The sequence below is a fragment of the Amblyomma maculatum genome, chromosome 2, assembly GCF_055883805.1.
Source record: "Amblyomma maculatum isolate TAMU_Amacu chromosome 2, ASM5588380v1, whole genome shotgun sequence".
Lineage (NCBI taxonomy): Eukaryota > Metazoa > Arthropoda > Arachnida > Ixodida > Ixodidae > Amblyomma > Amblyomma maculatum.
Window position 1 is genome coordinate 96,005,361 of NC_139345.1, and position 12,810 is coordinate 96,018,170.

Consider the following 12,810-nt stretch of genomic DNA (forward strand, 5'->3'; position numbering starts at 1 on the left):
GCCTTATCATTTTCTTTTTCGCGTAAGATGCGCGAAAATTCATCTCAAAACTTTCTGCCCTCCACGTGGGTTTCTACAATGTTCCAGTGTGTGCTAGTCACCTGTTGCGGTTTTATCTCGATCTTTCGTCGCGGCCTTTAAAACTAGCGCTGACACGTGAAACGGACATTCTTAGTTCGACGACCAACAAGCGCGATTGCTGCTATCTCCGCAACCGATTCGCTTAGTTCTTTTGCAGGCGGGAGTCAGCCCAATAAATAGTTTCATGCAAGTGCTACGCCAGTGTCCTTGCCTGTGGCTGCCGGGCTTGTCACCACTACGTGACCATATAAAAAATGCTAAATAAGGTTGTGCTTGCGATAGTCATTCGGTGCAAGCTCGGCTCAAGATATAAAGCAGTGATTTCAATGCCGACGATTACTATGGGTAAAGTTCGAGTATTTTGCCCTCCGCCAGCGGGCAGAGATCGAGGCAGTCTAGTACACAGCCCTACTATTGTCTTTCAGTGATGTGATGCCTAATTCGAGAGTGCCTTTAGTAAACCAAAGAAGTTATGGATGTGAGAATACGTCAGTGTTCTTGCATATTTTCCAGCTATATCATTACATTGTTTTCATGGGCGAGCGTTTTCATCAATGTGAAAAATCTCTTGTTGGTATTCAATTTGTTTTTCCGACGGTGCGTGTCTTCCCTTTCACGTCTTGTCGCGTGACTGTCGACTTGAAGTTAAACTTCAGGACAATGTACGACTAAAATGAGCTTCCAGGAGTGCTGGTAAGTCTGAATACATTTGTCAAGATAACGCGGATAATAAGGTACTTGCCAAATTCGTCGATTAAGAACGCATTGAAGATCCTTTCTTGTGGCGAGATCGGTGGTGTTTTATCTAGGGTGATCGTGTTTTTGATAGTGAGCACTTTATTCTGACATGCTCAAGATTAACACCGGCAATCAGATCAATGTGGTGGCATTTTCGGTGGCAGATAGGCTCGACATCGCACTAGTAACAGACAAATGCTACTTTTTTTTTTTTATCTATCAGGCTCACAGTAGAAACACCGGAGTGATCCTGCTGCAGGTGTCTTCGAGGAATGGGAGCACGTTAACACCGTGTTTATTACTTACCACAGGTAAGGACATCGTGATTTTGCCATCACTCGACGGAAAGCGAAGTCATCACGCTTGTTGCCGCTAATTGATTAGTAGCCATTAACAGCAAATGTTTTTATACTACTGAACATTTTTGTCTTCGAAGGGAATCTGGAGCTATTTGGGGCGAAAAGAGGCATCGCGCTCAGTATAAAACAAATGTGGCTTAGATTATAACCAGCCTTTCGAGTGGTAGTGCATTCTACTAACAGTGCATTTCGCTCAACTAGTACCCCACGTTTTTCGTAATTGATCAGGCCTCTTGCTTTTTACCTGCCTTAACTTCAGCACGTAGGTGCCGTGGGATTGTGCGTATGACGTGAACACAGGCTGGGTTTAAAGTGTGTATCGCGCACGTATGCATGTACGTGCCCCAAGGATGCGCGCGCGATGCACGACACTCTCAAAAAGCCATACGTGCTGCATTGCCTCTCTCTAGTGTGTATTTGCACACTAGCTATCGGATATCGTAAACTCGTTGTCTATAGAGGCGATCGAGAATTTTCGCTCCCGTTGGCAGTCTGCGGGAAGCCTGACGTATATACGGTTTATTCACACGTGGCTCAGACAGTCTCGCCTGTATATACCTTTCGACGACATACTGCGAACCCAATTATGGGGTTGATTTATGAAAGACACTGAAAAATTAATAAAAAAGGAGACTGCAAAGTAAAACATAACGTTGTGCTTTGGGTTTTCCTGCATTTTAATTCTTCAATTTCGCCTTGCTCCTCTGCTGCTTGCATCAATCAGCAAAGTTGCTGAATAACTCCAATCAAAGTGAAGTTTTTATCTCACCTTTGGTTTCTTTACTTCGCCCTTTATGCAGCAGTAATAGTTGTAGCAAGGCACGCGCCCTAAGATTTAAATCATTTAGACCATAAAATGCGCTACATGGCTCCTTAAAAACTTTATTTGCCGCTAATCTGGTTCCCAGCGAAGGTGCACACACCACTGGTATTGGAAATGTGGCAAATGAGTTTCGTTTTTTCTTTTTGTATTTTAGCTCATATGTACTTACATGTGCCATTTTCTTTACAGGCTGAGAATTTCTCGAGGGACGTATTTCAGCGGGAAAATATAGAATTTCAGGAAACAAATGATAGTGCACATTTTCAGGCTAATAACTCAAGCATGATATAAGAGCCGCCTGTCTTATTTTAAAAGAGGTACACATGTTTGCAAGACATTGAGACGGCACATAACCGTTATTTTTATTCTGTTGATTTAAAAACGTTTCTAAAATGTCACATATTCTGATAGAAGAGTATGATCAGTTTTCTCCAATTTCACTTGCGAACTCTTTTGCGAAGTTATTTTATTTGACTGCAGTTTTCTGGGGCTTTCATTACTATAGGGTTATGTTTATACAGTGTCTACCAACCACAATAGTTGTTCATTTACTGCTTGAAGTTTTCAGGTAACAATGCAGCTCAAAAGGTCTGCCGTCCTTTTCTACCTTCCCTTCTTTGTCGGAGCTTCTAAGGCACTAAGCCAAAGATGGAGCTCAGAAGGCTTCCGGATGCATGCGTGCGGAACTTGTGGCACGGAGAGTGGACATCCGAGTCTGTAAGACGCAACATTTGGCTAAATTTCAAACTGACCTTCTTACTGCAATTATATAAACACAGTCTTTACCAGACAAATAGGTTTCCTTCTCAGCTCCATAGTGGATTCCTAATCGCACCTCTAACGGCCAGGACAACCTAAAATGTGAGGGAAAGAGGGATCTTTATCTCATACACGTTTAGAGCTTGGAGGTAGAATAGTTCTGTATTGCATAATAAAGAAATAAGCCTTGTTACTCAATTGGTTAATCTTTGCAAACTATGTGTGAAATACAAGTCATGCCGAATTCACGTCAGACATTTATTCATTCTTTTCTTGATTTCTTAAAAACAAACCTATAAATACCTAAGCCATAGTTGCTTTATATTTTGTATGATTTTTGTATGATTTTCGCATAAAAAGAGATAAAAACCATGGAGTCGAGATGCGCAAGACAGGCATCGCTTTAGATGCGTGCATTGCGTGCTCTAGTGAAGGTATTATCTTTTCTGTTTCAAATTGAATTGTGAAATATGAATTGCATTTTTGAGATACACTATCGAGTATAAAGCCAGGGAATGTTTAAATAAATTATAGATCATTTGACCGGGCTCGCTGAATGTCATCCAAAAGATGAGGCTTTGCTTTTTACAGTGCTGATTAGTTTATGTTGTGGTGTGCTGCGATGGTTCTGCATTTCAGGTACTTGAAGGGTTGTTTGTAAAAACCGCGTACAAACTTTCGTGACACAATAGGTTTAATCGTAGATAAACCACAGCGACTTTTTTTATGTATCCTGGTGTTTGATGACGATAGTATCTTTGGCACTGAATGACAGTTTACTGCACGCTGAAAGCAAGGGTAGGCCCACTTGATGAGTTGGACATGGCTCTTATAAGTTTTGGACGCACAATAAAAATACGAAAAGCTGTGTAGGGAAAACTAGTGTATAATTTTGTGGTTTATAAAAACAATGCATGCATACTGTCTGTGAGTCTGCGTAGTTATGAAAAAACAGCTCTGTGCCTGCTCACTACAAGCTGATCATAGCAAAGCTGTAGTGGTAGCGGGCGAACACTGCCGTGAAAATTGCACTCGATGACAATATTTATGTGTCAACTCAAAGTGAAAGCACATAACAGGAAGGGTAACTCTAATGACCACTGAAACATTGTACAGCTAGAAGCAATACGAAAGGGAACACGGGAGCGTGCGGCTTCCACGCTTTCAGATGCGCTGTCACCGACAGGTAATAAGAATCAGTGGTAAAGACGCATCCAAAGTAAGCTTGGCCGGCTGCTTTCCCCGAGCATACCATTGGTACCGCCCATTTTCGGGTTGCGTTTTTGACAGCGCTTTGCAAAGCGCGGAGGCCACGCGCTCCCGTGTTCCCTTTCATATTTCTTCTAGCTGTAGACCCCTGACAGGTGCCATGTTGATTGCCTTCTGTGTACGTACGGCTATCATTTTTTTCTTTTCATGCAAACTCCACTGTAGAGCAAATAATGATAAGTACTTATGCGTTGAGGTGCAGGGTTAACATGTTTACGTTGTTTCATTTCCTGATACGATTTCAATGCGAAGGCTTCTAACAGCTCATGAGTGGCGTCCGCACAAATTGTGGATAGAGAGTGTCCACTCCACCGGTCAATTATCAAAAAAAAATAAATCCACCGGGAATCGAACCTCCATCTCTCGGATCCCCAGCCCAGCGTTTTAACAAACAGCGCCATGCTCGGAATGCTTTTTTTTTTGTTTCCTAACTTTAACATACAATATTTCACAAAACGACGCCCCAATCACAACATGAAGAGCACGTGGCTATATGTCCATAGAGGGCATCATTATCAGCCAGTGTCAGCATGGCTTCAGGATATAGAACTCCTGCAGCGATAACAAAGGCTCTACCCTTGAGATCCAGTCAGGAAGTTCTGCAGCCGCTTCTTGTATGACGATAAACCAATGGATACTCTCTCGAAAATAAGTTCGGACAGGTATTGCATCCCCATCACAGTGATAGCCTGCCATTCTAGAACGCCATACAGAGTGAAGGCCTAGAAAAATAATTACATCAAATGGAACCTCATGCTCATTATCTATGCTCAAATACCGAAGCTGTGTGAGTTTAGTGGAAAATCTTTATTGCCTGCTGCACAACATCCCAAAAATAACTCTTACCAACAATGTAAGAAAAAAAAAAGAAACATGGTACATTGTTTCCGGTTTCTTGCAGATTGGACAACGCGTTCCCCACTGTAGAAAAAAATCTCCTCCCTCCAAAAACTTCTTTACTGGTGGCATTCCGGTATGTAATCAATTTATCAAATGATTAGCCAATGTAATCAATTTCCAGAATGTAAAATTCGGGTAATCAAGGACGCTTTGCGGCTGGCGAACGCATTCGTGACAAGACAAATCTTGTATTCGGCTCCCTACCTCAATCTGTGGAGACAGGAAAGGACGATTGCCTCAAAGTCATCATCCGTAAAATCATGAAACGAGCACCAGGCCTCCCGGTCTCTACCGTTACCAGCCGCCTCGTGGCACTGGATGTGGTGAATACTTCTGGGGAGCTTCGGTAGGCCCACCTCATCAACCAATACACGCATCTCACAAAGACAGAGTCAAGTCGCCGCCTTCTAGCCCGACTTCGCATCCAACACACCCAACGCACTGAAGAGAGATGTCGCATTCCCGCACTATGAAAACTCTCCCTCCACGTGCGGCCTGTCCCTGCCAACATGTCCGAAAAGGACCATAATGACCGGCGCCTGGCGCAGGCGGACGCTTTGGACCGCCATTATGAAAGCAAACCAGAAGTCTTGCACGTTAACACCTCCGGCCCGAACCCAAGTGGGTGGTACACGACCACCATCATACACGACAGCAAATCTGTAGACAGCCTTACGTTTAAAGGGGCCCATTTACTCACGCTGAGGGGGTTGTCACCGCGTTCATAATCTCCGACCCTTCCTCCAAGTACATAATCATCGATTCGGAGGGGCTTGTGGGAGCGGCCAGCAAAGGTGGACTACTCTTCTAGCCTACCGGATCTACCACAATTGTGGCCGAGACTCAGATTCCGGCTACCGATCTGTCGCTTGGGCTCCAGGTCACCGAGGTTGCCATGGGAATGAGGAAGCCGACGCCAGCGCCCGCGCGATCCCTCTCCGGGCATTTCTCACGGTACCCGACGCGAACCAGGATTCTGATTTCAATCTGCCTTGCACATTTGTAGAAATGTGCGAGTATCACAATACCACACACCATATTCTCCCCACCCCATGAAAAGGGCTGGGGAAGGCTAACGAGCGGTTACTCCGGCGCCTGCTCACTAATATTGCCGCAAACGATTCAAATATTTATTTGTTCTTTTTTCTACAGCATGCGGTATTATCACTCTGATTCTGGGACGCAGATCAATTCTGTATTCTTTGTTTGCTCATTTCTTTGTCGCGCAAGATGCGCCGAGATCTGTGTCGAATATTCTGGCCACACGCGTATGTTTCTGCAAAGTTATAGGTTGTGCTGGTAACCGTTTGCGGCTTTATCTAGATTGTTCTTCGTCGCCTTTAAGTTGAGCGTTGACGGATTCAACGGGCATTCGTAGACCGACGTTCGCTGAGCACGAATGTTGTTATCGCCGCCGCCGTTTATTTAATTCTTTTGCGGGTGCAAATAAGCCCAATAAAGAGTTCATTCTTGCGGAGGTCGTCTCCTCATTTGTTCACGACCACGTGACAATATTATAGTACTTCAATACCGCGTTATGACCATGAAACTTCTCCGTCACTCTACATGTCTATGGGAGAACGTGGTACTCTGCCGAAGGCGGCCGCACAGCGGCGTTGGGGTAGATCGGGGCATGCTTTTGCTCCAGTGCTTTTGCGGGCGGCGAGTGGGCGGCCATCACGTTGTTTTGCGGAGTTCGATTGTGGTGTCGTTGTCGTTGTTGTTTTTTCAGCCTTTTAACGGGCGCAGTGAATGCACGTGTTTTCAAATCCCTTGCTTTCCGTGAACGATGCGATAAGCTTATTATAAGGGCTACCGCTGCGGCAACAGGAGCAACGATGAAAAGATGCTTATTTTTTTCCCCGAATCAAGCGATTTACGTAGAACTGGAAATGCGCCTAACCGGGCAACCTCGTCTCCCTGGGTCCTCCTCCTCAGAAGAATTCACACAAGCCTACACTTTCAGAGAAGTTACTCAGCTGTTCCAAACCAGACAAACTATTTACCCCCACACGTGTAAAGGGTTGATGAGAGCAGAGGAGCGTGTGCTTCTTCGCCTAAGAACAGCATGATGTGCCCGGCATCACTTAAACACTCTGACAGTGCCTTCTCCAGAGAATGCCCGCACTGTGCCGCTTCGGACATCTTCCACATGGTGTGGGCGTGCCCCTCCAACCCTGCCTTTGCACCTAACCCAAACCCCACCCGGGAGGACTGGGAGGCGACCCTACTCGCCAGCTCCGACCTGAAAGCCCAAAAGGCCTTGGTCAAAAGAGCAATGGCGGCAGCGGAAGTCACTGGGGTCCCGTACTAGGGACTCCACCTAGTGTTTGTGAGGGGAAGGGCACTAAACCTGACCCCAGAGCAACCTCCATGTAACTATTTTTAATAAACGTTTTCACCACCACCATCCCCCAGCAAGACGTTAGTGGCTTCGCATTTGATTTCCCTAACGTTCATGTTCTTTAGACATATTTTGACACATTGGGCATCGCCGGTATGGTGCATTTTTATAGTGAAGGGGGAACGTGTGTCTCTGCAGCGTGAAACGCTAAACTGGAATCGGGGCTTAATTAGCCGGCACCCACCTTCGCTACTTTGCGACGCGAGGAGGAGGAGGACAAAACATTTATTCTCGCAAAGGTATTAGAGGCCCCCTGGCCGCCTGGTTCCCCGCACGACCCTACCTCACTCAAACGTTCATGTTCAATCTGTCGATGACGTCGGCAGCCCGGCGAAATCTTTTGCTTCGCCGGGTCCTTGGAGCGGCGTAGTGTGGTCTCCCAGTCTTCACAAGTACGGGGTGGCATCGATTTCTAAGGCAACACCGCATTCACTAGAAGCGCTTTTGTACCGCTTTCAAGCATCGAACTCGTGGCTGAGTGGTAGCGTCTCCGTCTCACACTCCGGAGACCCTGGTTCGATTCCCACCCAGCCCATCTTTTTATTTATGAAGTGCATGCCGGAATTTATCGCTCACGGGCAACGCCGCCGAAGACACCGGCTTTTCTGCGACACGAGCTCCTTAACGCTACCGCGTTAAAATGCACGGGCCTGCTACTGGCTCCGCAGCTGAGCCGCCTCCGCTGCCCCGTGCGGACAGAAGGAAAATGGAGAAGAAAGGAAAAAGAAGAGGAAGAGAAAGACGCGCGCCGCAACTGCCGTCGTCCACCACCTAAGCGATGGCGGGTGCAATGACGGCCTACAACAGATAAAAATTCAGTGGCAGGCTAGCCCCCGCTGCAAGCGGCGTTGACCTACCAGTCTCAGCCTCGTAGAGCCAGGAACAGCCACACCTCACCATCCTCTTAGCTCGGTGGTTAAGACGCGCAACTACTGAACCAGAGAGCTCGGGTTCGAACCCGTCCGCCGGCGGCCTCGCTCTGATGGAGAGGCGTCCGTGTGCGATACGATGCCAATACACGACTGAAAGAAGGAAAAGCAAATACACGGGCCTGCTATGGGCTCTGTAGCTGAGCCATCTCCGCTGCCTCGTGCGGACAGAAGAGAAAATAGAGAAGAAAGAAAAAGACGAGGGAGAGAATGACGCGCGTCGCAACGGCCGTCGTCCTCGCCACCTCTCGGTAGCGGACTAAGGCTTTAGCGACGAGCATTTTCTCTTTGTTTTCTTTCTTTCTTCTCTTTAAATTCCCCTCTGTCTGCACAACACAGCTGTTGTAGCTAAACTAGAGCCAGCAGGTAGGCCCGTGCATTTTCTTTTCCTCATTCCTTCAGTCGCAACTTCACGGCGGACGCTTGTACCTACAATTAATGGCAGACACTCGGAGGTACACCCCTAGCGGAAAGCGTAGAGCCCAACGGGTCTGCGTCTGAGCCGTGTAGTGGTGCTGATTTAGCATTAGTGGAGGTCTTTGCCATTGGAAAAGGTATCTAATTACCATCAATAGATTTGTAACATTGGAAAATCACTACAAGCCGCGTGCAGTGGCTCGGAAGCAGACACCCTGGGTTCTACACTATTGACAAAGACTGTACGTACGCATTTCATCAGATCGAATCCCTATCGCAAACTAGAATCTAACTTGACTAGCAGATGGATGCTAAATGTGAGGTGGAATGATATGATGACACCATCCTGAGTGTTGTGCAATGGTTTTAGTCGCATTTTTTTTTATGAAATCAAGCGCATGTAATCAAATTGATTTCCAAGTTAGAACTGCAACGCCGGCTTTTCTGAGATAGGGACTCTTTACTCTAACTCCTAAAAATGCCAAAACCGATGCTCCAAACGTTAGCACTGTAGACCAAGAACCTTTTTAAAAAGGTTGCTGAATAGGCTGCTTTCCAGTCGGAAGCGTAAGAGCAATCAATTTAAACGATCGCGAATGCGAGTTGAATCACCAAGGGGAAACTCCGTGCGGAACGACGTAAACAAAGAAGCTAAATGCCTTGCTTTGGAAATGTGTTCGATAAAAATGCGGAGCGTTGGTGACGTCTCCAAGACGAATAATTAATTGTTCTCCTTCGACTATGCAGTAATTAATTGAGCGCACAAAGTAACTCCTAAAGTGCCTTGCTCATTAAGACTCCCCGGTAAGACGCCTGATTGCTTCTCAGGAAATCCGGCATCCCAATAAAAAGAAAGTCCGATGGTTCATGCACACGACGTGAGGCGAGCAAACCCTCGAGGAACAAAACAGGAAATTTTGAAATAAGCTGAAATGCTGAGGGCTTTTTTTATCTCCTCATTGTTAATGCTCCACAAGGAATTCGGTTATAGATATTTACCTTCGTTTCGAACAGCTCGTCCCACTGCGCTTTTTCATGGCATCTCTGAAGACATTGATTGATTGACCTGAGCCGTTAATAACGACACGACCGAGAGACAACCTTTATTCGCTCCTTCACAAGAACTAGACGATTTTTCTAACACGGTAATTAAAATTAGGGCAGAAAGATCGAGCCTCCTAATTATTTTTACCACTCTTCCTTACACCCGACACGTGTCGTCGGGGCAGTTTCTTTTTTTATTTACTGTGCATTGGCGAAGCCGAAATGGCTTTGAGGAAATAAGTGAGAAAAATATAATATCTACCCGTTGTAGCTATATAATACATGCTGCATTTAGCCTCTGCTATTGGCGCGGTTTTACTTAGCCCTCCGACGCTGCTCTTTCCGAATACTTCTGTACTACTTCTCTTTATCCTAAGACGCGAACTTTTTCCCAGGGATTATCGCTTGTGCTCACCTAAGCTGCTTAGTTATTGCACCAACACCTCCTCCTTATTTTACTGGCAGTTATTTCGCAAAGCGGGATTATTGGCCGCATCAGCAACTGGTACATGAAATATGAAGTAAGCGAAGAGCCTTTTCGTTTCGTATGTGGTATGTTTCCTAACACCACGACAATAAAAACCGAGGCTGTTAAAGAGTTCAGCTTCAGCGTATTAGAAGTAACAATCACAAGGGAGCGCTCTGGGTCGCCCGCCTCTTATTCGGTTTTATTTTGTCGAACAGGACACGTCGCTGAACCTCCTTCGTCTCACTCTTTAAATTTTACACCTTTCACAAAAATCACCTTTCTTTAAGCGGTGATAAATCCCCTCATCATTCGTAAGCCTCAAGTTATAGGCAGTCTGCGGATTCTTGGCGGTTTTACCTTCATCGTCTAAGATTGTGGCCATTGGACTCGACATCGTGTCTAATTGTCAATACGTGACCTTCCCCTTTCCCTTTGCCTCAGCGTTGCATATGACCTCCCATTTTTGCAACGAGGTAATGTTTTTGCCGTTGACTATATAGAAAAAAAGAGAAAGTAAAGAACGCAAGAATATAGACGAGCATTCAATGCAGCAAGAGAAAAACACGCCTCAAATGCGTTTATCGTCATTCCGTGATACAAGAAAGACGCGATGGCACCACTTTTGGGTGCTATTGGGTGTAATTTAAGATTAGCATTCATACATGTAAAGCCATTAAGGCTATGCGCAAAAAAGATAACACAGAAAACAGAGACAACGACAGGACGAGCGCTCGTCCTGTCGTTGCCTCTGTTTTTTGTGTTGTCTTTTTTGCGCATAGCCTTAATGGCTTTACATGACTCAAGCCAACTAGCCCGACAACAACTCTTGTAGCATTCATACAAATACACGTAATGAAATGTTTTGAAGGCAGTTTTCTCATTTCTGGTGTCACACCAACTTGAAGAATAACCAAGCAATGTATTTTGTCAACAAAAAAAAAGTACGTGCCAAGGTGTTTGCATTTGCGCCCTGACAAGAGGCTGGTTTCGAACGTCCAACGTTCTCCATTGCACAGGTGACAAACAATCTCGCCCTCACCTTTCTCAAGCTTAAATATTACAAGAATACTGCCAAAAGCTAAGTTACATATCTCAGGTGCAAACCACTTGGCGTGAATATTTTTGACAAAGACTTATCCTCGTGAAATGCATGAAGCGTCATTGCCAAGATATAACCAAAACTTTCTAAAATATTTTTTTTCTTTTCACAGTGCACACATGGCAGTGGCAATTTGTTAACAGTTTGCATGGGCTTGGAAGAATCGAACAATGTAATCTAAGTCGTTTGGAAGGTATCATTCCGAACACGACGGTTAACGCGTGTCGGGAAGCGAGACATACCTCGAACAGGCGCCATGTCCGATCGGCGTTTCTTCGAATGACGCAAAGCTTTTCGGGTAGTTCGACATGCTACGTGTGCACTACCGGTAAAAGCACATGCTTCGCTTGCTGCTGAGTCTGCCGACTCATCGATAACTTGTCGCCACTCTATATTCTCAGTATCCAGCTTGACCAGCCGCCTCAGCCTTCAATGACATCGCACGTTCTGTGGCACACAGGTCGCTTTATTGCAGGTCGTACTTCTTCGCCGAAGCGGGATCGATAGCAAGGTTGGTGCGAACAAAGCGACGGCCGAGCAAAGATACCTGCAACTCCCTGCAAGCGGTAACTTTCAATCTGACTGTTACTAGGCCACAGTGCACGCGTTGGTAATCACTTTGCGTTTGCATAATTTCTCGCTGATTACGTCACAAAAGAATCTCTGGTTTAAATCAAAGCAGCGAGAAGGTAATTTCAGATCTGAATCTAAATCACTCAGCAATGAATGCATCGTTCTCTTTCAGACACGGAAACCAAAGCTCTAATCTCGAACTATTAACTTTGCTGATAACAAATATTTCAATGTTGATGTCGTCTCCCTGACAACCTGGCTAGCAATAACGATCATAGATTGATCAGAGTTTGGTACCGCTCAATCATTCACTAACTCACTCACTCATTAACTCAAAACTCGCACACTGGCTCATTGTGTACAAAATGAAAGCCCATGTCGGCTATCTGCTCAATTCGATATAGTGTTGTTCGTCCTTCCTAGCATCCTTCAGTGTTAGCCTCTGCGTCAGTCTGGAGCTTGTGCAGTGAATCACCCACTCACTCATTCGAACTGCGTAATTAATATTATCGTGAGCTGCTCAATCCAACTAGCACTGTTCGCCCCTTCTAGCCCCTTTTTTGCTAGTTTTTCATTCAGTACCAAGCTTACACATTTGAACTCACACGCATTCACTAATACCATCATTCTCTCCCAGGCAGCACAAAGTGGGCTATGAAATGGGGGCCCCGGTGGGCCCTATGTAGGCATTAGAGAACATCCTGGTGGGCTCAGTATGGGTGCTGCAACAGGGGTCGACGTGGGCTTGAAGTGGGCTGCCGAAAAAATCCTCAATGGGTCCCACTAGGGATCGATGCAGACTGCCCTTGTGAGTCTGCCCACATTTTTCCCGCATCGCCAAATGTGCACATCCCGCCAATTCATCCCAATAGTCCTACTTTGAACAGATTCGGGTAACCGCTCTGGATGAACATTTATTTTTACTTCCATCAGCCCGTCAGATAAT

At 45.7% G+C, this 12,810-nt stretch overlaps 1 long non-coding RNA gene across 1 annotated transcript in view; it reads left to right on the forward strand.

The window, feature by feature from the left end:
- Positions 1 to 437: 437 nt before the first annotated feature.
- Positions 438 to 12,810, forward strand: part of LOC146199310 (uncharacterized) — a 77,389-nt gene continuing 65,016 nt past the window's right edge. Inside the window, exons 1-2 of the long non-coding RNA XR_014705064.1 lie at positions 438 to 774; positions 1,043 to 1,130. This is a non-coding gene — a long non-coding RNA (uncharacterized LOC146199310). The remainder of the gene's footprint in view (positions 775 to 1,042; positions 1,131 to 12,810) is intronic.